Consider the following 25,877-nt stretch of genomic DNA (forward strand, 5'->3'; position numbering starts at 1 on the left):
TGGCAAATATCCTTCAACTTTCCCCACAGAAAGAAATCCGGGGACGTCAGATCCGGTGAACGTGCGGACTATGGTATGGTGCTTCGACGACCAATCCGCCTGTTATGAAATATGCTATTCAGTACCGCTTCAACCGCACGCGAGCTATGTTCCGGGCATCCATCATGTAGGGAGTACATCGCCATTCTGTCATGCAGTGAAACATCTTGTAGTAATATCGGTAGAAGACTACGTAGGAAATCAGCATACATTGCACCATTTAGATTGCCATCGATAAAATGGGGGTCAATTATCCTTCCTCCCATAATGCCGCACCATACTTTAACCCGCCAAGGTCGCTGATGTTCCACTTGTGGCAGCCATCGTGGATTTTCCGTTGCCAAGTAGTGCATATTATGCCGGTTTACGTTACCGCTGTTGGTGAATGACGCTTCGTCGCTAAATAGAATGCGTGCAAAAAATCTGTCATCGTCCCGTAATTTCTCTTGTGCCCAGTGGCAGAACTGTACACGACGTTAAAGTCGTCGCCATGCAATTCCTGGTGCACAGAAATATGGTACGGGTGCAGTCGATGTTGACGTAGCATTCTCAACATGTTTTTGAGATTCCCGATTCTCGCCCAATTTGTCTGCTACTGATGTGCGGATGAGCCGCGACAGCAGTTAAAACACCTACTTGGGCATCATCATTTGTTGCAGGTCGTGTTTGACGTTTCACATGTGGCTGAACGCTTCCTGTTTCCTTAAATAACGTAACTATCCGGCGAACGATCCGGACACTTGGATAATGTCGTCCAGGATACCGAGCAGCATACATAGAACATTTTGATCACAATAGCCATACATCAACACGATATCGACCTGTTCCGCAATTGGTAAACGGTCCATTTTAACACGGGTAATGTATCACGAAGCAAATACCGTCCGCACTGGCGGAATGTTGCGTGATACCACGTACTTATACGTTTGCGACTATTACAACGTCATTTATTACAAAGCGAAGAAAGTTGTCCAAGTAAAACATTCATATTTCTTTACGTACTACACGAATATATAAATGGGGGTTCCTATTTTTAAAAAAACGCAGTTTGATCTATGGCAGCGCCTTCTAGCGGGCCAATCATAGCGCCATCTGGTTTCCCCCTTCAAGCTAGACGAGTTTCGTTCTTAGTAGTTTTTTCGTTTGATGCTTATTTCGTGAGATATTTGGCCCGGTCACTATCAATGGACCGCCCTGTATAATTGGCGGAAGTGATTGTGGATATCTTCCAGAAGCTGTGGCGTCTCCATTATCTTGTTGTCGTCATCTTTCTGCAGTTCTTTTATCAGCCGCTGTTTCTTCTTTCGTACGATTCTGCAGATGTGGTGGATTGTAGCGGGCTCTTCTTCGATCGTCCACTTTGGTTGGCTTCTTCTTACTATCTCTTGTGCGTCCTCTTTATGCGTATTTATGAGTTTTGTCTTTATTCTTCTTACGTTCGGTTGGTAGTCGGCTTCAGTGGCTGATGTAGAGTTGATTATGTCTCTCATGCACTGCGTGTAGAAATCCGCAGTGCATTTGCGGTAATTTCCAAGAATGATAGCCTATCGAAGTCGCATGGTTCAAACGATACATATCGAACACGCGATTGTAAATCGATCATGCGATTCTGGTGGCAGGCGTTATGAGTATAACGTGGTCGTTGCGGCTAATAAGCAATTATTCGTTTATATTTTCACAGCTACCTGTTCATTTCTAACGATCACTGTTTGTTTCTGAAAATTTAGGACATTAGAGAGTTTTCAAAAACTCCCCCCGGACGCCGAAAAACGGTTAAAATGTAGGGCATGTCCGGGAATTTCAGGACGTCTGGTAACCCTAGGTCTAGATAAATCGATGATACTTTCATTGTGTGGAGCCATGGTGGAGAACAGCTCTCTGACTTCCTAAGACACTTGAACAGCGTCCATGCCAACATAACATTTACCATGGAAGTAGAAAAGGACAAGAAACTGCCATTTCTAGATGTGCTGGTCACAAGGGACGGCGAAAACCTGGGACACAGCGTGTATCGAAAACCGACTCACACGGACCGATACCTGCACAAACTGTCAAACCACCACCCGAGCCAGAAAAGAGGCATGATTAGTACGCTCGTAACGAGAGCAGGACGAATATGTGAGCCGCAACACCTCAAACGAGAAATGCAACACCTGGAAACTGTCCTGAGGAGCAATGGGTACTCCACAAATTACATTAGAAGTGTAACTGAGCCAAACACTCGGCGAAGTAAGGAACCAGAAAAAGAAATGTCGGGTACGGCCTTTCTGCCATACATTCCCAGAGTGACGGACAGAATCGGCCGTATATTGCGCAAACATGGCGTAAAGACGATCTTCAAACCGACAAGGAAGATCAAAGAGTGTCTTAGATCGGCGAAGGAGAAAAGAGACCCACTTTCAATGTCGGGAATATACCGCATACCATGCACATGCGGAAAAGTTTATGTCGGGATGACTGGACGATCCATTAACACCAGGATCAAGGAGCATAAGCGACATTGCAGGTTGGGGCAGGTGGATAAATCGGCCGTGGCAGAACACGCACTGAATGAGACCGACCACGTAATAAAATTCGCCGACACGGAAGTTCTGGCTGTAGAGAACCACTATCACACGCGCTTGTTCAGAGAAGCTGTAGAAATACAAAAACACGCGAACAGTTTGAACAAGAAAGAGGAAAGCCTTAAGGTCAACGGATCCTGGCTTCCCGTACTGCAGCGAACGACCGTCGCAGGTAGCAAGAGGAGAACCGCACCGGAAATGACCGCGGAGAAGCCCTCGGACGTTGGCGCGCCAGGTACATATAGTCTGCGCCCGCGAGCTCGGCTCCAGTTCACCACCGGCAATGGAGGGTGAAGCTTTGACAATGCCAGCCACTCGTGCTGGCGAAACGTCAGAAAAATCATTAGATGAACGTCGGCCGAAGAACCCGAGACAGAAGCCAATAGGCAGTTTGTTTTTCATTTGCTCGTCTCTAATTATGTGTTCAGCATTCGAGGGACTAATGAGAGAAAAGCTTACCACCATGGAATGCTTTGACAATATCATACCACCATGGAATGCTTTGACACTGCATTCAATAATTTCATACGTCAATCAGTACTAGACACTAACCTTTGGTTAAGATTACATTGAGAAATCCACTTCCCCTCGTATTTCATCTCCGGTCGACGATTTTTCTTCAACAATGCCTCATATTTTTCTTTTTAAGTTCGAAATTTAATCATTCTACACATCAGTCATTACTGGACACTAAGGTATCTCTGCGGTCCGAGTGTAAAATTACTTGGAATTATGGTTGATAGAAGACTATCTTGGGATGGACATATAAATTACTTAGCTAACAAACTTGCACGAGTTCTCTTTCAGCTACATAAATTAAGAAAAAAAAGTCAGCAAGAGTATGCTGCTACAATCTAATATGTACTAACAAGACCAATTGTATGAAACCATACTAAAATGTTGATAATAAATAAATATTATTTTCGGCGTAAGCATTCAATACAACAGTCACACAATCTAATCTGGTCGGGACATAAGAAGACTTCACTTTTTTACGTGGTGTTTTCAAGGCCACGGTCAGGAATATTTCTATTAATATCCAGCTCTTTTATTTTGGCGAAATACATATACGCTGCCACACTGAGCTGTTTTCAGAATCGCACGTGTCAAAACAAACCACTAGCTGACGACAGTTTAGAATCTCGAACGTTCGTAAAAGTCGGTAAGTGTGTTAATCGACTAAAGCGTATATACGTCATAATGACGTCACATCATATCCAGGTTGGGTGAACTTAGCATCCTCCCACAGGAAATGACGGCGGAGAAGCCCTCGGACGTTGGCGCGCCAGGTACATATGAGTTGTGGACACTTGTGAGAAGAGACACTTGTGTGAAACTCGAATGTGGCGACACTTGTGAGAAATCCGGGATACTGTGGGACCGGCACAGGGTGTGTCGAAAATGCTGCGCCACTACCTGCTCGGCCTCTACCCGCTGCCGCTTGGTGTGACTGAGCGCTCGGTTTGTGCCGGCCCGGGCAGCTGCCGACGGACATTGACACTCCTCCAGTGCAGCCATGCTACATTATTTCAGAATTTTTTTGGGCAAGGAAGAGTGGCCTTAGATTAGAAATCCGAGCTGATTTTGCCCCCACGATATCATGTCAACCATTAGTTGCAGCACAGTTATGCGTAAGACCTTTTTCATTGGAATTTTCGTTCTGATTAATCTTACATAGGGCATAATTTTCGCTCAACCTCATACTTAACGATGCATTTTACAGAAAATATAGAAACGGAAAATGTTTTCCATCTTTCAACCCCTCACCCAAAATTTGGTATGATAGGAGTGGCAACCTTTTACCATATATTAAGAGGAGCCAACTAAAGAATTTGGTTCTCAGTAGAAACTTTTTTCTTTAATTATTTCTAAACAAGCCTCAATTTTCCCGTACCATGCAGGGAAGTTTACTGAGGTCTATCTAGGCGCGCAGTCCGGAACCGCGCGACTGCTACGGTCGCAGGTTCGAATTCTGCCTCGGGCATGGATGTGTGTGATGTCCTTAGGTTAGTTAGGTTTAAGTAGTTCTAAGTTCTAGGGGACTGATGACCACAGATGTTAAGTCCCATAGTGCTCAGAGCCATTTGAACCATTTGAACTGAGGTCTAGTGTGAGTCCTGCTAGCAATTAGCATTAACGAATACAATTTATGTATTGAAACAAGCTGTATTCATCGTCCACTCAAAAAGACATTGTTTCTAAAATTCTGTACACAAAAATGCTGATTGTGACTGTTAGAAAAGCTAAGACTTTTCGTACTTCATTAGTGAATCTTTTACAATTTGCAAAAGACAGTTAGACGACTTTGTGTCGTGTCCAGGGAACACCACGAGGACGTAGTCTCTCTTCGTCCCCCATTATATTTATTTACAATATTTACAGGATTATTAATTAAAATTTTTACAATAGGGTGATCGGCGTGAACTGAACCCCTTTTCAATATTTACAAGTATAGCTGTAGCTTCAGCCATTTCCTTTTTATTGTAATTTCTGTGCATAGGCCACGCAAGTAATAAATGATTTTAGATTGCCGTCAACTTGGGGTCTTGTAAGGGCCTTAGAAACTATCTCATCTGTCTTAATTGCGGACTTATTTCTTCTTATCCCGACTAGATTTAAAACTAGTCGGTCAAATTGGTGTCCATGATAGTCTATTCTGTGTCCTCTCTGAGAATTTTTACTGTTGTTGTTGTGGTCTTCAGTCCTGAGACTGGTTTGATGCAGCTCTTCATGTTATCCTATCCTGAGCAAGCTTCTTCATCTCCCAGTACCTACTGCAACCTACATCCTTCTGAATCTGCTTAGTGTATTCATCTCTTGGTCTCCCTCTACGATTTTTACCCTCCACGCTGCCCTCCAATACTAAACTGGTGATCCCTTGATGCCTCAGAACATGTCCTACTAACCGGTCCCTCCTTTTTGTCAAGTTGTGCCACATACTCCTCTTCTCCCCAATTCTATTCAATACCTCCTCATTAGTTATGTGATCTACCCATCTAATCTTCAGCATTCTTCTGTAGCACCACACTTCGAAAGTTTCTATTCTCTTCTTGTCAAAACTATTTATCGTCCATGTTTCACTTCCATACATGGCTACATTCCATACAAATACTTTCAGAAACGACTTCCTGACACTTAAATCTATACTCGATGTTAACAAATTTCTCTTCTTCAGAAACGCTTTCCTTGCCATTGCCAGTCTACATTTTATATTCTCTCTACTTCGACCATCATCAGTTATTTTGCTCCCCAAATAGCAAAACTCCTTTCCTACTTTAAGTGCCTCATTTCCTAATCTAATTCCCTCAGCATCACCCGACTTAATTTGACAAAATTCCATTATCCTCGTTTTGCTTTTGTTGATGTTCATCTTATTCCCTCCTTTCAGGACGCTGTCCATTCCGTTCAACTGCTGTTCCAAGTCCTTTGCTGTCTCTGACAGAATTACAATGTCATCGGCGAACCTCAGAGTTTTTATTTCTTCTCCCTGGATTTTAATACCTACTCCAAACTTTTCTTTTGTTTCCTTTATTGCTTGCTCAATATACAGATTGAATAACATCGGGGAGAGGCTACAACCCTGTCACACTCCCTTCCCAACCACTGCTTCCCTTTCATACCCCTCGACTCTTATAACTGCCATTTGCTTTCTGTACAAATTGTAAATAGCCTTTCGCTCCCTGTATTTTACCCCTTCCACCTTTAGAATTTGAAAGAGAGTATTCCAGTCAACTTTGTCAAAAGCTTTCTCTAAGTCTACAAATGCTATAAACGTAGGTTTGCCTTTCCTTAATCTTTCTTCTAAGATAAGTCGTAAGGTCAGTATTGCCTCACGTGTTCCAATATTTCTACGGAATCCAAACTGATCTTCCCCGAGGTCGGCTTCTACTAGTTTTACCATTCGTCTGTAAAGAATTCGCGTTAGTATTCTGCAGCTGTGACTTATTAAACTGATAGTTTGGTAATTTTAACATCTGTCAACACCTGCTTTCTTTGAGATTGGAATTATTATATTCTTCTTGAAGTCTGAGGGTATTTCCCTGTCTCATACATCTTGCTCACCAGATGGTAGAGTTTTGTCAGGACTGGCTCTCCCAAGGCCATCAGTAGTTCTAATGGAATGTTGTCTACTCCCGGGGCCTTGTTTCGACTCAGGTCTTTCAGTGCTCTGTCAAACTCTTCACGCAGTATCGTATCTCCCGTTTCATCTTCACCTACATCCTCTTCCATTTCCAAAATATTGTCCTCAAGTACATCGCCCTTGTATAGACCCTCTATATACTCCTTCCACCTCTCTGCTTTCTCTTCTTTGCTTAGAACTGGGTTTCCATCTGAGCTCTTGATATTCATACAAGTGGTTCTCTTTTCTCCAAAGGTCTCTTTAATTTTCCTGTAGGCAGTATCTATCTTACCCCTAGTGAGATAAGCCTCTACATTCTTACATTTGTCCTCTAGCCATCCCTGCTTAGCCATTTTGCACTTCCTGTCGATCTCATTTTTGAGACGTCTGTATTCCTTTTTGCCTGCTTCATTTACTGCATTTTTATCTTTTCTCCTTTCCTCAATTAAGTTCAATATTTCTTGTGTTATCCAAGGATTTCTACTAGCCCTCGTCTTTTTACCTACTTGATCCTCTGCTGCCTTCACTACTTCATCCCTCAGAGCTACCCATTCTTCTTCTACTGTACTTCTTTCCCCCATTCCTGTCAATTGTTCCCTTATGCTCTCCCTGAAACTCTGTACAACCTCTGGTTTAGTCAGTTTATCCAGGTCCCATCTCCTTAAATTCCCACCTTTTTGCAGTTTCTTCAGTTTTAATCTACAGTTCATAACCAATAGATTGTGGTCAGAGTCCACATCTGCCCCTGGAAATGTCTTACAATTTAAACCCTGGTTCCTAAATCTCTGTCTTACCATTATATTATCTATCTGATACCTTCTGGTATCTCCAGGATTCTTTCATGTATACAACCTTCTTTCATGATTCTTGAACCAAGTGTTAGCTATGATTAAGTTGTGCTCTGTGCAAAACTCTACCAGGCGGCTTCCTCTTTCATTTCTTAGCCCCAATCCATATTCACCTACTATGTTTCCTTCTCTCCCTTTTCCTACTCTCGAATTCCAGTCACCCATGACTATTAAATTTTCATCTCCCTTCACTACCTGAATAATTTCTTTTATCTCATCATACATTTCTTCAATTTCTTCATCATCTGCAGAGCTAGTTGGTATATAAACTTGTACTACTGTAGTAGGCGTGGGCTTCGTGTCTAACGTGGCCACTATAATGCGTTCACTATGCTGTTTGTAGTAGCTTACCCGCACTCTTATTTTTTTATTCATTATTATACCAACTCCTGTATTACCCCTATTTGATTTTGTGTTTATAGCCCTGTATTCACCTGACCAAAACTCTTGTTCCTCCTGCCACTGAACTTCACTAATTCCCACTATATCTAATTTTAACCTGTCCATTTCCCTTTTAAAATTTTCTAATCTACCTGCCCGATTAAGGGATCTGACATTCTAAGCTCCGATCAGTAGAACGCCAGTTTTCTTTTTCCTGATAACGACGTCCTTCTATGTAGTCCCCACCCGGAGATCCAAATGGGGGACTATTTTACCTCCGGAATATTTTACCCAAGAGGACTCCATCATCATTTATCCATACAGTAAAGCTGCATGCCCTCGGGAAAAATTACGGCCGTAGTTTCCCCTTGCTTTCAGCCGTTCGCAGTACCAGCACACCAAGGCCGTTTTGGTTAATGTTACAAGGCCAGGTCAGTGAATCATCCAGACTGTTGCCCCTGCAACTACTGAAAAGGCTGCTGCCCCTCTTCAGGAACCACATGTTTGTCTGGCCTCTAAACAGATACGAATCCGTTGTGGTTGCACCTACGGTACGGCTGGCTGTATCGCTGAGGCACGCCAGCCTCCCCACCAACGGCAAGGTCCATGGTTCATGGGGAATGGAATTTTTACTAAGGAGTAAAGATTTGGATGAACAATTAATATATTTATCCTCCGATTCCATCCTGAAACATTGTTGGTTCGATGACGCCTTCCTCTGCAGTTCCATATATCCTGTGGAATGTCGTCATTATCCAGCCATTGTTCAACAAAATAGTCGTAAAAATTCTGCAGTTTTTCATTATCTGGCGTGCTCTCCTGAATCCATAGCCATCCATCATCTAACATGTCTAGTGGAATGTGAGCCAGAGCGGAACACAATCTTATGTGAAGTATTTCTTCGTTTTCCTTGTAGGCAGCAACAAGGCCGCAATTCTGCACTTGCCTCCACAAGCACTGGTTGAAATGGTAGTTGCAGCCATTAATCTTTGCATCAGGAAACAAATGTGTTACTGATTGGATGACTGCAGCTTTAAAATCCATCATGATAGCTGTATGATTCCATCCAGGTACGTTGCTCTTAAAAGCTGTGAAAAGCGATCGTACGTTTCTCGCTTTTTATTGGGTAGCAAGGCGTACACGGTTGGAACTGTGTTTGTTTCCTCCTCAGAACTAGAAATATCGGCATGAACAATAAATAACTGTCCAAACTGCTTGCTGGAGCTTTTGAACGTTCCATCGACAAAGAACGAATTGCAGTCTGTTAACCAGGATTTTCCCCTTTCGCTGGCGAACACCAATATCCTATCATTTGGTACTCTGTTGTCATCTGCAAGTAAAAATTTGCTCCCATCATTCATTAGCAAATGATGTTCTTGCGGAAATATTCCTGCAGCATCGGTCGGATCTTGTGTAGATCCTATGTTTCTTTTTTTTTGCCTGATGCGTTGCAGCCATCGTTTTGCACTCCTGTGTGACGGCGGTGATGTGACGATGTCGAATCCTTGATTGAACAGCGGCCCTACTCCTTCGGCGTAAACAGAAGAAACTGAAGCGTCCGTTTCTTTTGCACGCCTTTTGGCGTTTGCCACGTGTTTTCGCACTTCATTAACCGCGACGTCCGGAATACAGATATGGCTGCCTTCACCCAAAACTAAGTTGTTTCTGGTAGTTAGTCTTTCTTTACACTTCTTGTTTACGTTTACGATGGTTCAAATGGCTCTGATAAGGGAACCTCCCCATCGCACCCCCCTCAGATTTAGTTATAAGTTGGCACAGGGATAGGCCTTGAAAAACTGAACACAGATCAATCGAGAAGTTGTGTGGAACCATGAAAAAAATAAGCAAAATATACAAACTGAGTAGTCCATGCACAAGGTAGGCAACATCGAGGAGAGTGTTAGTTTACGAGCGCCGTGGTCCCGTGGTTACCGTGAGCAGCTGTGGAACGACAGGTCCTTGGATCAAATCTTCTCTCGGGTGAAAATTTTAATTTTTTATTTTCAGATAATTATCAAAGTTCAGGCACTCACACATAATCAACTTCGCTCTCCAAAATTCCAGGACATGTTCAGATTTGCTTGGACATATACAGAATTTGACGGTCTACGCACGGAAACATTTGAAAACGTAAAAAACATATGTTTTGACAGAGCACAGGGAAAACTGTGCGACTCTGAAACTGTTGCATTCATTTGATGCAGTTTATGTGACAAACTCTTATGTTTTCATCACTTTTTTTGGAGTGATTATCACATCCACAAGAAAACCTAAATCGGGCAAGGTAGAAGAATCTTTTTACCCATTCGCCAAGTGTGCAAGTTAGGTGGGTCGACAACATATTCCTGTCATGTGACGCACTTGCCGTCACCAGTGTCGTAAAGAATATATCAGACGTGTTTTCCTGTGGAGGAATCGGTTGACCTATGACCTTGCGATCAAATGTTTTCTGTTCCTATTGGAGAGGCACGTCCTTTCGTCTACTAATCGCACGGTTTTGCGGTGCGGTCGCAAAACACAGACATTAAACTTATTACAGTGAACAGAGACGTCAATGAATGAACAGACAGATCGTAAATTTGCGAAAATAAAAAAAGTAAAATTTTCACTCGAGGGAGGACCTTGCGTTCCGCAGTTGCTCACTCTAACCACGAGACCACGGCGCTCATCAGCTATTATTGTCCTTGATGTTGCCTATCTTGCACATGGACTACTCAGTTTGTATATTTTGCTTATTTTTTCATAGTTCCACACAACTTCTTCCTGTTTTCTCGATTGATCTGTGTTCAGTTTTTCAAGGCCTATCCACTGTGTCAATTTATAACTAAATCTGAGGGGGGTGCGATGGGGAGGTTCCCTTGTAAGCACTATGGGACTCAACATCTGAGGTCATCAGTCCCCTAGAACTTAGAACTACTTAAACCTAACTAACCTAAGGACATCACTCACATCCATGCCCGAGGCAGGATTCGAACCTGCGACTGTAGCAGTCGCGCGGTACCGGACTGCGCGCCTAGAACCGCTAGACCACCGCGGACGGCTTACGTTTACGCATCGCCGATAACTTACACCTTCATTGTTGGCATATTCCGCTAAATCCACAGCAGTACTGAACTGCAGCGCACACCTGTTTGGTGCCCCTGTAGACCGCCCGCTACCTGTTCGGCCGGGTCTCCTCACAACTGTCCCTCCTCACAACTGTCTCTCTTCACAAGTGTCCCAACCCCGGTACATATAGTCTGCGGCCGCGAGCTCGGCTCCAGTTCACCATCGGCGTTACAGGCGTCTAAAGCTAGCGAAACGAGGGATGCTCAACTATCTGACCTACCGATAGATGGCTCTAGCGTCAAGCTGCCATGATCCTTTGCGAGTCCAGGATCAAACGATAGATGACTCTACGGTCACGTTGCCATGATCCTTTGCGACGCCTGTAATACGGAGCGACAAAGAAATTATTATTATTATTATTCCTGCTTATTGTATAGTCTGATCTATGAATGATGGCTGTTCGCGCAGATCGAGATATGGACGGGGATTGCACTGTTTGCCTGTTTCAAGCGACGATTGCCGTAAGCGCATACACGTGCTCTGCGCTAGAAAAAAGCGTGTTTGCTGCAAATTATGATTCTGACTTGCTTGTGCGGAATTTGTTGCTTATCTCTACCATCGACCGTGACAACTCGCAAGAAATTGAATGAAAGTTTACTGAATAGCGGTCGCGTTTAATGCTCACGATGGCAACCAATCTCACAGCATAAATCTGAGAACAGTACTGAACGCATATTGGTTGTCGGAGAATGCGCGACGTAGATGCACAGAACAGGCTTGACCCCAACTGTAGTGAAAAAATCATGCAAGGAAAGGTTCCCTTCCCAGTTCCGCCACACATTTTCGACCTAAATTCTGTAGAACTGGTCTGGAATCTTGAAAGAATAAGTTCTGTAGTTGTAATGCATAGAGCATATCGCTCACTAACCCGAAAAAATAAAGGCTGACGCTTCTGCTGTAACAGGTGTGTCACCTATCCTGAAGCAAGCCCTTGGACGTAAACCGTTACGTTAGCGATTTGCGCGTCAGTTTTGCTCCTTTTATATTCAAGTAGCTTTTCTGTTGGTTTCCCAAGGCAGAAGGAACCTCCTTCCAGATCTTTCGACCAGATAAAAAACTTCAGTGAGTACTGACCGGGTATTGAATCCAGGACCTTGACATTACTAGTAAAAAACTGTAGTCGTTACGCTATTACGCCATTTTTTTATTTTTTTACTCATTTTGATCGATATAGTTCGTTGCGTTTGGTCGGGGCGGATGTCACAAGATATCCGTTCAAATTGATAATTGGTTCCTTGATTCAGTTTTTTATTACAGAGAGCGTGCCGGCTTGTCATTAGAAATGTTTAGGCATTGTAATTATAAGTAAAGTATTACAATATGGATCAAGACCGTCATAATACACAAGAATGGTGTGTGATAAACTATTGGAGAAGAAAAACTGAGGAAACTAAAAATATAACAAAATCACTCGGAATAGATTCAAGCAAAGGATCGGCATTATCATTCGCGACGAATCAACATTCACACCTATGAAAAATAACTACATCACCAGAGAAGATGGGTTAACTGTGGTTTTGATGGACACTGCCAGTGAAGAATCGTTAGCAGCTAAATTAAGGTATACTGTTGCGTACTGTTTCTGTTGTCTTATATGGGCACCAATTTCTGTGGCGCATACAGACACAGGCGTCTAAAACTAGCGGTAGCTCGACGCTAGAGCCATCTATCGGTAGGTCAGGTAGTTATCCCTCATTTCGCTAGCTTTAGACGCCTGTACCGGCGGTGGAGGATGGAGCTTTGACAATGCCAGCCACTCATGCTGGCGAAACGTCAGTAAAATCGTTAGATGAACGCCGGCACAAGAACCCGAGACAGCAGCCAATAGGCAGTTTGTCAAGTGGCCACGAAAGCCTTAACAATTTTGTAACCCTAGGTTTGCCTTCTCTTTGATGATCTGCTCTCGTGTCATCTCCAGAGTGGTGTTTTTCTTTGCGGTTTCCGTCGCTGATGCCTCGGCTCAATGGTCTGCTTCGCTGCAGGACGTTGGGTTTGCACGCGGGCCGGTTTCCACGGCACCTCGGCCTCCCCCGAGCTCGCCTCGCTAATCTGCCTTTTGTTGAGGTTGGACAGTGCAGGTGTTTGTTCCGTGGTGGGGGCGGGGGCGGGGGCGGGGGCTGCGTCCGCTGCCGGCGGCGCGGCAGCCTCGCTCACCCTCCTCCTCCGGCTGCTGGCTACCAGGCGCTGTGGCGTTTTCCACTTCCACCGCTTCCGTGTTTGATGGCTGCGCCTCTCCTGTTTCCTCGATTGTGAGCGCCGGGAATTGAGCGTTCAAATTTGTCATTGCCCCTCATTATGTATTTTCTCTTGGCAGCTGCCCCGGTCGTCTACGTGGGCAGTTGTTTCGCATGTGTTCCGCAGTGTGGCAGACGGAGCTTGTCTGCGATTGTCCGCTGTATGCCACGAAACCGCTGTGTCCACATACCGTGACGAAGGACGGGATGTGTTTTCGCAGGTCTACTTTCACGGACTGCACGAAGTTGGATCCTATACGCACTTGACCACTTTTCCTTGGCTACCCCCATTACGTGCCCGTACATCCTATTCTTGAGTACTGGTCGAGCGTTTGGTATCCCTATCATGTCGGATTGAGGGAGGACATAGAAGCAATTCAGAGGCGGACTGCTAGATTTGTTACTGGTAGGTTTGGTCATCACGCGAGTGTTACGGAAATGCTTCAGGAACTCGGATGGGAGTCTCTAGAGGAAAGGAGGCGTTCTTTTCGTGAATCGCTACTGAGGAAATTTAGAGAACCACAATTTGAAGCTGACTGCAGTAAAATTTTACTGCCGCCAACTTACATTTCGCGAAAAGACCACAAAGATAATATAAGAGAGATTAGGGCTCGTACATAGACATATAGGCAGTCATTTTTCTCTCCTCTCTGGGAGTGGAACAGGGAGAGAAGATGCAAGTTGTGGTACGAGGTACCCTCCGCCACGCACCGTGCGGTGGATTGCGGAGTATGTATGTAGATGTAGATGTGGAATTTTCAAAATCTCCTCGTCTGGCACTTCAAAAGGCAGGTTGTATATCTTAATGTTTCTAACGCCATATTCTGAATGCTGTATCGTGATGTTGCTCATTTGTGTGTCCCTATGGCGGAATTCCCATATACCGTTCTTTGTCCCCAGAATCCTCTCTATTTCCTCAGTATTATCAATTTTTATGAGCAACGAGTTCACTATGAAGTCCAGTTGCGGACAAGTAATGTTTTCCGCGGGAATTTTTACATCGTCTATTACCTAATCCATAGTTTCAAAGGCAGTATAGACACTGGACTCGCATTCGGGAGGACGACCGTTCAATCCCGCGTCCGGCCATCCTGATTTAGGTTTTCCGTGATTTCCCTAAATCACTCCAGGCAAATGCCGGGATGGTTCCTCTGATAGGACACGGCCGACTTCCTTCCCAATCCTTCCCTAATCCGATGAGACCGATGACCACGCTGTCTGGTCTCCTTCCCCAAACCAACCAACCAACCAAAGGCAGTAGGTCTCTCAAAGTTTCGATCAAACGTGCACTGCACAGTCTCACTACGGTTTAATTACCAAAGACAGAAATCAAGAATAAAATGAAAGTTTGTACTCGCCAAGGCGGCGATAGCTGCGTCTTGGGCCGCGTGCACCCCAGCGGCGGGCGCGGGAGTGGCTCGTTCCGTTGGCGGCCCGGAAAACCCCTCCTACCTGCGACGCACAATGTGTAGCGGCCCACGTGTTCCCAGGCGGGCAGCCAGCCAAGAAATCGGTCTTCTGCTTTCCAGGCAGATTCGCTGACCACTATACCACTATGCCACGCAGATACAGTGGTCACTGCGACAGTCACTGTGTCCAAATGGCATAGTTCCGCTTCGAGCGCCCAGTGGGAAGGTTCTTGTACCGGGTGATCAAAAAGTCAGTATAAATTTGAAAAACTTAATAAACCACGGAATAATGTAGATAGAGAGGTAAAAATGGACACACATGCTTGGAATGACATGGGATTTTGTTAGAACCAAAAAAAAAAAAAATCCCATATTGCTAGAGGCTTGAAAGATCTTTAGCGCGCGTCGTTTGTTGATGATCGTGTGCTCAGCCGCCACTTTCGTCATGCTTGGCCTCCCAGGTCCCCAGACCTCAGTTCGTGCGATTATTGGCTTTGGGGTTACCTGAAGTCGCAAGTGTATCGTGATCGACCGACATCTCTAGGGATGCTGGAAGACAACATCCGACGCCACAGCCTCACCATAACTCCGGACATGCTTTACAGTGTTGTTCACAACATTATTCCTCGACTACAGCTATTGTTGAGGAATGGTGGTGGACATATTGAACATTTCCTGTAAAGAACATCATCTTTGCTTTGTCTTACTTTGTTATGCTAATTATTGCTATTCTGATCATATGAAACGCCATCTGTCGGACATTTCTTGAACTTTGTATTTTTTTGGTTCTAATAAAACCCCATGTCATTCCAAGCATCTAGAATGTTCCAACTTGAAAACTGGAATATCCCGAGAGCTGACAACAAACTCCAACCAACATAATGTGAACAGTCTTGACTTGCTGGTAGGTTAAATCTAAACTCAAGTACTGTGTCCATGGTCAGTGAGCCACGTACCTCGTAGCAATGGGAACAGCGCCACACTCTCCGACACCGCGTAGAGACCGCCAGCGGGCCCTGGCCAAACTACGCCCCACCAAGAATTCCTCACTGCTCCACGCCAACCGACCGACTCATGAGAGCCAGTATGCCGACAACATTTAAAATAACTTGTGAGTCAAAATCACACAAACTGCACACAGTTTAACGAACACTTGCACGAAGAACTAGACAATGCTAACGGCAGTGACTGTACAATAACAGGGACAAATCATGCGTCAGCACACACAGCCAACCGACAAGCGATCACCGGCTAAATACACGTCGTCCGGCAAGAGGACTGACCGACGACCAACCAAAGTCGTCCCCACTCATGAGTGTCAGCAACTGTTGCGCAAGTCATGGTGGTCTGGACCTCATTGCTTACGAGCCCCTACTGAACTTTTGCTGCATGCCAACTCAAACACTGCCAGGTCACAACTAACTGCTGGCACGTTCCAACTGACTCATCGACACATGACGACTGGGAAGTAATAGCAGACCTGCAAAGATAATACGGCAGGGCCTATATCGATAAGCGCTGCTGCTGCCGCTCACGGGCAGGCAAGGCAGCAACTCACTGACACCAGTAATTGAAATTTAACATAACGAGGTGGCAGTACGGTAATAAGAGGTTGTAAAATAAGAAGTGGTACGAACACGAGCCACGCACGGCTTAGTCTGTTGGTCATGTTGAGCACTTTATTTCTTTTTTTCGAGAAACCCCCATGTCATTTCAAACATGTATGTCAATTTTTACTTCTACACCTAAATTATTCCGTGAAGTATTTAATTTTCAAATGTTAATGGACTTTTTGCTCGCCCTGTACTTAATATTTTGATAACTTGATTTTCCGCAGCGACGTTCTGAAATGATTCTTGATAGAGTTCTTGCCCCGTCAGATTTGTATTCAGCACGGTGGTGGGGAAATGGACTGAATACCGTGTCTCACCGGGATCTGCGTGTTTCATTTGTCGTAGCTCCGAAAAAAGGAAGGAATGCTACAGGCAGATCATCTTTTGATGACTGAGTATCTTTCGAAAATAATTTAATTTTGCGACCAAAACTCAACTGAACTGTTTTGTTTCTGCCCCTAAGAAGTATCAACTTAATCTGCAAGGGGTAACAAACCCCCTGGCTGTGGCTAAGCCATGTCTCCACAATATCCTTTCTTCCAGGAGTGCTAGTTCTTCAAGGTTCGCAGGAGAGCATCTGTGAAGCTTGGAAAGCAGGAGACGAGGTTTTGGCAGAAGTAAAACTGTGAGGGCGGGGCTTGAGTCGTGCTTGGGTAGCTCAGATGGTAGAGCACTTGCCTGCGAAAGGCAAATGTCCCGAGTTCGAGTCTCGGTCCAGCACACAGTTTTAATCTGCCAGGGAGTTTCAAACCTCAGGTTGGAAAACACTGTGCCTAAGGGTGACACAGACGACAAAAGCTGTAGGGGGAAGATTAGAATATATTCAGCAAAAATTGGGGACGTTTGGTATAAATGCTTCTCTGGAAGATGCAGTCGTGGCAGACAATAGTCAGAAGTGTTGGCTGTGTGTGTGTTTTTGGTGTTTATGGGCGCTCAGCGGCGTGGTCATCGGCGCCCTTACACATATTAAAAGAAACGAATGTGGGAAAAATTATTAAAATGTGATCATACATATTACGAGAACGGGAAAGAATAAAAGATGCTACGCAGGAGACTAAAACACAAGTAAAACGACAAAGGAGCTAAAAGGAAGCCACAGGAAAATGTTGCTGGCTGACCAAAAACATTGAAATTTGTGGTAAGGAATATGGGACCAAACTGCTAAGGTCATCAGTCCCTAGGCTTACGAACTACTTAATCTAACTTAAACTAACTTACTCTAAGGACAACACATTCGTCCATGCCCGAGGGAGGACTCGAACCTCCGATAGGGAAGTCGTGCGAACCGTAACAAGGTGCTCCAGACCGCACGGCTACCTCGCGCGACACTGGCTGACCACTTACATAATATGTGGGCGAGCCAGTCACCCTTTGAACACATTAAGACCATCTCCATAAAATCTTGGTAAAAGTGTTGGACAATTCGGAAAACTTTAAAAAACTCTAACCACATTCGTTTGACCAGACTTAAAATAGACTGTAGATCCGTCAGCAAATCAGCTGCGGCCCGCTGGTCGGTAAATGAAATGCAGCCTAATAAAATGCGGCACACAGTGAACTGTATGCCACAAGTGCCACACATTGGAGGATCATCTCGCCGGAGCGAAGCCATGCGTCATTGGGCTGTGGCCTGTACAAAGGCGAGTGAGAATGATCTCGTCCCGTTTACATGGCTGAAAGGAAGTACGCCACAGCCTCATTGTGGAGTTCACTACGCGGAGCTTATTGTCGGTCACTTCCAGCCACTCATCCTCACACTGATGCAAGACTGGAGCTCAACAGCGAGATCATAACACAAAGGGGGATGACACACTGAAATACCTGAGGATCATGACTCGCCTCCTTGGCTGCTAGATCCGCCCTTTCGTTTCCCAGAATTCCCAGGTGCCCCTTGTACCTAGCTGAAACACACTATGACCGTGAGATAAGCCAATGGAGACAGAACAAACTGGGATGCGGTTCCGAAATACTCCAGCAAAGTATAACCAACAGTATACGGTTGGTCAGAAACAGACATTCTCGCTGCATAAAAGTAAATAGTAACATTACATATTAAAACCGGTCGACAGCCTATTTAGGCATTATTGCGGCAAGTAAAATGATGAAGCAGAAGGCAGTGCTGAGGCTAGCCTAACCTTTCTTGACACACACTAAACTTTTTCCTTATATCTGTTCATACTGCAACACAGTAACCTAACCTAGCAGATAAATGTGCTACCAACAAACAAATGGCCAATGAGATACGAGGGTAAGTCAATTATTATCCGCAATATAGATATATTTTTGGTTATTTTGGTAGTACAATCGTTTTACGATGATGACGTATGCTTTGTAAAATTTGAAATTTTCCCGCCGAATCAACTGCTCAAAAAGATTTCGGCAGCTGAGTATTGCAGTTCCACCAGCGAGGGCTCTGTTGCTGGGCAGTGTGGTCCTTCTGTCTCCGCGACTGCAACGCATGCGCTGCAGTACTATCAGCACACTATATAAGACGGAGCGGAGAATGTCTTCGTCGATATGGGCATTGCATCCTTCCACCATCCTCCACACCTACAAATCCCTCATCCATCCTATCCTCTGTTATGCCAGCGTTGCCTGGATCTCCTCACCCACCTGCTGTTACAAGACCCTCCCAATCCTGGAATGCCATGTGCTCCGCCTCGCCTTCCGTATCTGCCTTCCTTCCCCCACGTAGCTCCTGTACGATCTCATCCCCTTCCACCACCTCCTCCTTTTCCTCCAACATCTCCACATCCTTTACACTGTCTGCCAGCTTGATCCCTCGCACCCCCTGGTTTCCTCCTTTCTCTCCACCCCCACTTATTGCCGCACCTCTATCGCCGTATCCCTCCCTCTCTCCACCTCCACACCCTCAATCTCCTTCATCAGGGCAATTTCCAACACCTCCCCTTCCCGGATGATGAACATCGCCGTGACATATACCCTTCCTTCCAACTGTAACCGGGTCTTCTTCCACCCCCTCCCCAGGGCCCCCTTTTCCCTCACCCCTCCTTCTCCCAGAGCGGATTTTTCTCCTTCCCTCCCTGCATCCCTCCTCTGCTGTTTTCCTCTACCCTCCCTTCCCTCCCGAGCCCTCATTCGGCGCCCCCCCACCTCATCCCCTTTTCTCTCCCCCCTCCTCACCTTCTTTCCCCTTCTTCCAGTTTCCCTTGTACACCCCCCCCCCCCTTGCAGATCCTCCCAGGTTTTTATTCGTTATTAGTGTGCTACGTTAGTGTTGTGTTCTACAGTGTCATCTAGTGATGTGGATTATAATTGTGTGTTCGTCTTGTTTATTGTCCATGACAGTTCCTTGCTAAGCCATCTGTCATGTGGCTGTTTCACTCGTTCTACGGACTTTTATGCTCCGGCCATACTTTGCCTGGTGCCTTTTAATGTAGTGTGTGGTTTTTTTTGTGTAACATACTTTTTTAGATTTTTATCTCCGATTTACAGTCACCGCTTTGTCTTCTTTGCTTCTGTTCCGCCTTTTTTGTTTCTATATTCCGCCATGTATCTCCTTTACGTTGTTTTTAAATGTCTTCCTGTCTATTTATGTCTCTTGGGTGAAGAGCAGCGCTTATGCAGCTGCCAGCCTGCCCCTGATGGGGAATGGAAATGACAATAAAGGAAAAAAAAGAAGTCTTCGTCAGTCCTCGTTCGGCTCACCTGAAGATGGCTGGCAGTTGTCCAGCCGAAATATCGTGCAATAAAGTTTACGGACGTGTGCTTTGTTTATTTGTTGTTATATCTTTGCAATTTTCAAGCTGCTAGGTTAGTTTCCTTATCGCTGCCGTCCTGTTAATCATAGCTGCTCCGCTGTCTATTTGCACCAAAGAAGAAGAACTTTCAGTGATATGCTTTTCGTGGTCTGAAGGCGTATCAGGGACCGAAATTCGTCGAAGACTTGCGGTACAGTACGGGAACAGTGTTTTGCCACAACGGAGTGTCTACGAATGTATTGAAAAATTCCGAAATGTTCGCTCAAGTGCTACGCAGGATGAAGGAGCCGGTCAACCGTTTACCGCCACAAATGAAGAAACCATTGAGCGTTCACGTGAAATGATTCTCTTAGACAGACGATTAACTACTGACGAAGTGGCACATCGTCTGCAAATTAGTCACGGTTCTGCCTACGAAATCATCCACAACAGACTTGGTGTTTCATGAAGTGTGTGCAAGATGGGTCCCAAAACAACTGACACAGTCATAAACAGACGCGCTTGGACATCTGCAAAAAACATTTGGATCGTCATGCTAACGAAGGGGACAACTTCTTAGGCAGGATCATTACTGGCGACGAAACATGGATCCATCATTACGAGCCGGAGAGTAAACGGCTAAGCATGGAATGGAAACATTCAAATTCGCTGCAAGGAGAAGTTCAAGACTCAACCGTCCACAGGAAAACTGATGCTTACGGGTTTTTTGGGACGCAAAAAGTCCGGTACTGGAACATTATTGGGAAAGGGGCGCAACAATAGTGTACGTTACAGAGAGATTCTCACTGCCAGGCTAAAGTCTGCAATTCGAAGCAAACGCCGAGGATTGCTGTCAAAAGGTGGTGTGTTGTTGCACGACAATGCCCGTCCGCATACTGCTGCCCACACTCCTGAAGCGCTCCAGAAACTCAAATTTGAATTACTGGATCATCCTCTATATAGTCCCGATCTTGCCCCTTCTATCACTTGTTTGGTCACTCAAACAGGCATTAAGGGGCCGTCGATTTGCCTCGGACGAAGCAGTGAAAGAAGTGGTGCATTCCTGGCTCGCAGCTCAGTTGAGAACCTTCTTTTATGAGGGCATCAGGAAGTTTGTACAACGGTGGACCAAGTGCGTTGAAACGCAAGGAGACTATGCCGAAAAATGATGTTCTTGCAAGTTTGCTATTTGATTACAATAAAATTGTATAACTACTTTGCGGAAATAATTGACTTACCTTCGTAGTAAACAGTAACATACGCCTCTCAACAACACGTACCTTAAATGAACTGGGTGTAACAGCTTATAAAACCAATCACCGAACAGGGAAAAGCTTGAAATGATTCGGAATTTAAATCAGGGGGTCTACTAATGGTCATAATCTATAACAATTGTTTAGTACAGGGTCTCTATGCCTGTGCATTAACCAACTTGCATTAGAATAGATAACACAGTAAATAGATCTCTCTTAAACCTGGATTGAGCCAACTAAACAGAACGCAAATCTAACTACAGTGGCTCTGAAGGAGCCTTTGCATTACTTCATTAACTAACTAGCCTAGTTCATGAGGACCGTTAAACTTTCATGGTTTGGAAAACCATGCTCATTAACAAAACTATACCAGTAAGTATGAGAAATGTAAGTATTCTTATGATTAATTATTAATTAATTAAAGCAGAACAAACTATAACTCTTTAAATAGCAAATGTGCTTTCATAAACAGACTTTAGACCTACACAAAAGTATAATTAGGTGTCCAAATAACAACACAACATTAAATTCAAGTTCAACCACTTTCTCATAATAAATTAGGACACTCGGAATTACACTACTGGCCGTTAAAATTGCTACATCACGAAGATGACGTGCTACAGACGCGAAATTTAACCGACAGGAAGAAGATGCTGTGATATGCAAATCATTAGCTTTTCAGAGCATTCACATAAGGTTCCCGCCGGTGGTGACACCTACAACGTGCTCACATGAGGAAAGTTTCCAACCGATTTCTCATACACAAACAACAGTTGATCGGCGTTGCCTGGTGAAATGTTGTTGTGGTGCCTCGTGTAAGGAGGAGAAATGCGTACCATCACGTTTCTGTCTTTGATAAAGGTCGGATTGTAGCCTATCGCGATTGTGGTTTATCGTTTCGCGACATTGCTGCTCGCGTTGGTCGAGATCCAATGACTGTTAGCAGAATATGGAATCGGTGGGTTCAGGAGGGTAATACCGAACGCCGTGCTGGGTTCCAACGGCCTCGTATCACTAGCAGTCGAGATGACAGGCATCTTATCCGCACGGCTGTAACGGATCGTGCAGCCACGTGTCGATCCCTGAGTCAACAGATGGGGACGTTTGCAAGACAACAACCATCTGCACGAACATTTCGACGACTTTTGCAGCAGCATGGACTATCAGCTCGGAGACCGTGGCTGCGGTTACCCTTGACGCTGCATCACAGACAGGAGCGCCTGTGATGGTGTACTCGATGACGAACCTGGGTGCACGAATGACAAAACGTCATTTTTTCGGATGAATCCAGGTTCTGTTTACAGCATCATGACGGTCGCATCCGCATTTGGCGACATCGCGGTGAACGCACATTGGGAGCGTCTATTCGTCATCGCCATACTGGCGTATCACCCTGCATGATGGTATGGGGTGCCATTGGTTACACGTCTCGGCCACCTCTTGTTCGCATTGACGGCACTTTGAACAGTGGACGTTATATTTCAGATGTGTTACGACCGGTGGCTCTACCCTTCATCTGATCCCTGCGAAACCCTACATTTCAGCAGGATAATGCACGACCCCATGTTGCAGGTCCTGTACGGGCCTTTCTGGATACAGAAAATGTTCGACTGCTGCCCTGGCCAGCACATTCTCCAGACCTCCCACCAATTGAAAACGTCTGGTCACAATACGCCAGTCACTACTCTTGATGAACTGTGGTATCGTGTTGAAGCTGCATGGGAAGCTGTACCTGTACGCGCCATCCAAGCTCTGTTTGACTCAATGCCCAGGCGTATTAAGGTCGTTATTACGGCCAGAGGTGGTTGTTCTGGGTACTGATTTCTCAGGATCTATGCACCCAAGTTGCGTGAAAATATAATCACATGTCACTTCTAGTATAATATATTTGTCAAATGAATACCCGTTTATCATCTGCATTTCTTCTTGGTGTAGCAGTTTTATCGGCCAGTAGTGTAAATTCGCTAGGCTAGTATTACTGTCCAGGTTTGTCATTTGGGATAATCACGGAGGGAAGGTAGAGGTTTTAGCAACACCACGATTATTATTAAAATGACCCAAATTTCACAAATACGTGGTCCATTTACGTAGTGCCAAATGTGAACAATTTAGAGGAAAGTTGGTGGCACTGGTGGCTTAATTTGCAGTGGCTGTAACATGGCGGTGATGCAGCCATAGCAATACTGTTGGCCTCGCCCCGTTACATATCTTGTAGGCGTCGGAATTATATTTATAGGGCCGAAAACCATGCCATGATAATGATATCACCAAATGCAGCATCCGAGGCCCATAAATACTGCCCTTAAACTCTTCTGGCCTCAAAACTCCAGGAATATGAGCCACTATGATCCGCTGCTGCTAGCGAGGTGTTAACCACAGCACTGCTCAGTCCACACTCCTCACCGCTCACAGAGGACGAGTTGCCACTTGCGCGCCAACCACACCTTTTCCACTCCGCCAGGACACTTCCGTAGCTGTGGGGCTTCCCCGCATCTTTTACATTCAATCCTACGTTCCCTGACTACGGACCAAGTCATTCACAGTACATTATATAACAATTATTCCAGTAATTATTTAAACCCATAAGCACATCTTGAACAACGTCGTTCAAGAGTTTGACATAACTGAGACATGTATACGTACTCAAAGAATTTCCACGACAGGTACAACATTATACATAAGCAATATTACAAACTGACATTGAAATATCGATACAGATACAAAATAAGACAAAAATAGGAGTTACAGCACCTACATCTACATATACATGGATACTCAGCAAATCATTTTTAAGTGCCTGGCAGAGGATTTGCTGTGTTGGCAGAAGAGCCAACACCGTGTTGCTAGAGGAGGCCGAAATGCACGCGTTAAAGCTCACGCAGACTGGCGTGAGGTCTGGAACAATTAAAGGAGTTGAGTCTAATAAGAAAAGAACGTAGTTCTTGGAATACTTAACTTTAATCCATAATTGGAGAACATCGCTCTTGTTGATACATGAATTATAATCTCAATATAAACTGGTAATGGCGCCTTGCTAGGTCGTAGCAAATGACGTAGCTGAAGGCTATGCTAACTATCGTCTCGGCAAATGAGAGCGTATTTGTCATTGATCCATCTCTGGCAAAGTGTACAACTGGGGCGAGTACTAGGAAGTCTCTCTAGACCTGCCGTGTGGCGGCGCTCGGTCTGCAATCACTGACAGTGGCGACACGCGGGTCCGACGTATACTAACGGACCGCGGCCGATTTAAAGGCTACCACCTAGCAACTGTGGTGTCTGGCGGTGACACCACAGGATTCATCGAACCACCTTCACAATTCTCTATTATTCCAATCTCGTATAGCGCACGGAAATAATGAACACCTATATCTTTCCGTACGAGCTCTGATTTCCCTTATTTTATCTTGCTGATCGTTCCTCTCTATGTAAGGCGGTGTCAACGAAATATTTTTGCATTCGGAGAAGATAGCTGGTGATTGGAATTTCGTCAGAAGATTCCGTCGCAACGAAAAACGCCTTCCTTTTAATGATGTCCATCCCAAATCCCGTATCATTTCTGTGACACTCTCTCCCATATTTCGCGATAATGCAAAACGTGTTGTGACTTGGCAAGACAACCAAGCCACTTTGAGGAAGCCGAAAGGCACGCGTTTAAGCTCACGCAGGTTGGCGTGAGGTCTGGAACAGGACACGGGTTTTATAGTAGCAAAGAAAGGTAAGTAACTACTGGAATACTTTAATTCATAATTGTGGAACATCGGTCTGCGGGTACATGCATCACAAGATAAATAGCAAATGATAATGGCGCCTTGCTAGGTCGTAGCAAATGACGTAGCTGAAGGCTATGCTAACTATCGTCTCGGCAAATGAGAGCGTAATTTGTCAGTGAACCATCGCTAGCAAAGTCGGCTGTACAACTGGGGCGAGTGCTAAGAAGTCTCTCTAGACCTGCCGTGTGGCGGTGCTCGATCTGCAATCACTGACAGTGGCGACACGCGGGTCCGACGTATACTAGCGGACCGCGGCCGATTTAAAGGCTACCACCTAGCAAGTGTGGTGTCTGGCGGTGACATCACAAAACGTGCTGCCTTTCTTTGAACTTTTTAGTTGTACTCCGTCAGTCCTATCTGGTAAGGATCCCACACCGCGTAGCACTATTCTAAAAGAGGACGGAAAAGCGTAGTGTAGGCAGTCTCCTTAGTAGGTCTGTTACATTTTCTAAGTGTCCTGCCAATAAAACGCAGTCTTTGCTTAGCCTTCCCCACAATATTTTCTGTGTGTTCCTTTCAATTTAAGTTGTTCGTAATTGTAATACCTAGGTATTTAGTTCAATTTACGACTTTAAGATTAGACTGATTTATCGTGTAACCGAAGTTTAACGAGTTCCTTTTAGCACTCATGTGGATGACCTCACACTTTTCGTTGTTTAGGGTCAGCTGCCACTTTTCGCACCATTCCGATATTTATTCTAAATCGTTTTGTAGTTTGTTTTGATCTTCTGATGACTTTATTAGTCGATAAACGACAGCGTCATCTGCAAACAACCGAAGACAGCTGCTCAGATTGTCTCCCAAATCGTTTATGTAGATAAGGAACAGCAAAGAGCC

Source organism: Schistocerca nitens, chromosome 12 (assembly GCF_023898315.1).
Source record: "Schistocerca nitens isolate TAMUIC-IGC-003100 chromosome 12, iqSchNite1.1, whole genome shotgun sequence".
Taxonomy (NCBI): domain Eukaryota; kingdom Metazoa; phylum Arthropoda; class Insecta; order Orthoptera; family Acrididae; genus Schistocerca; species Schistocerca nitens.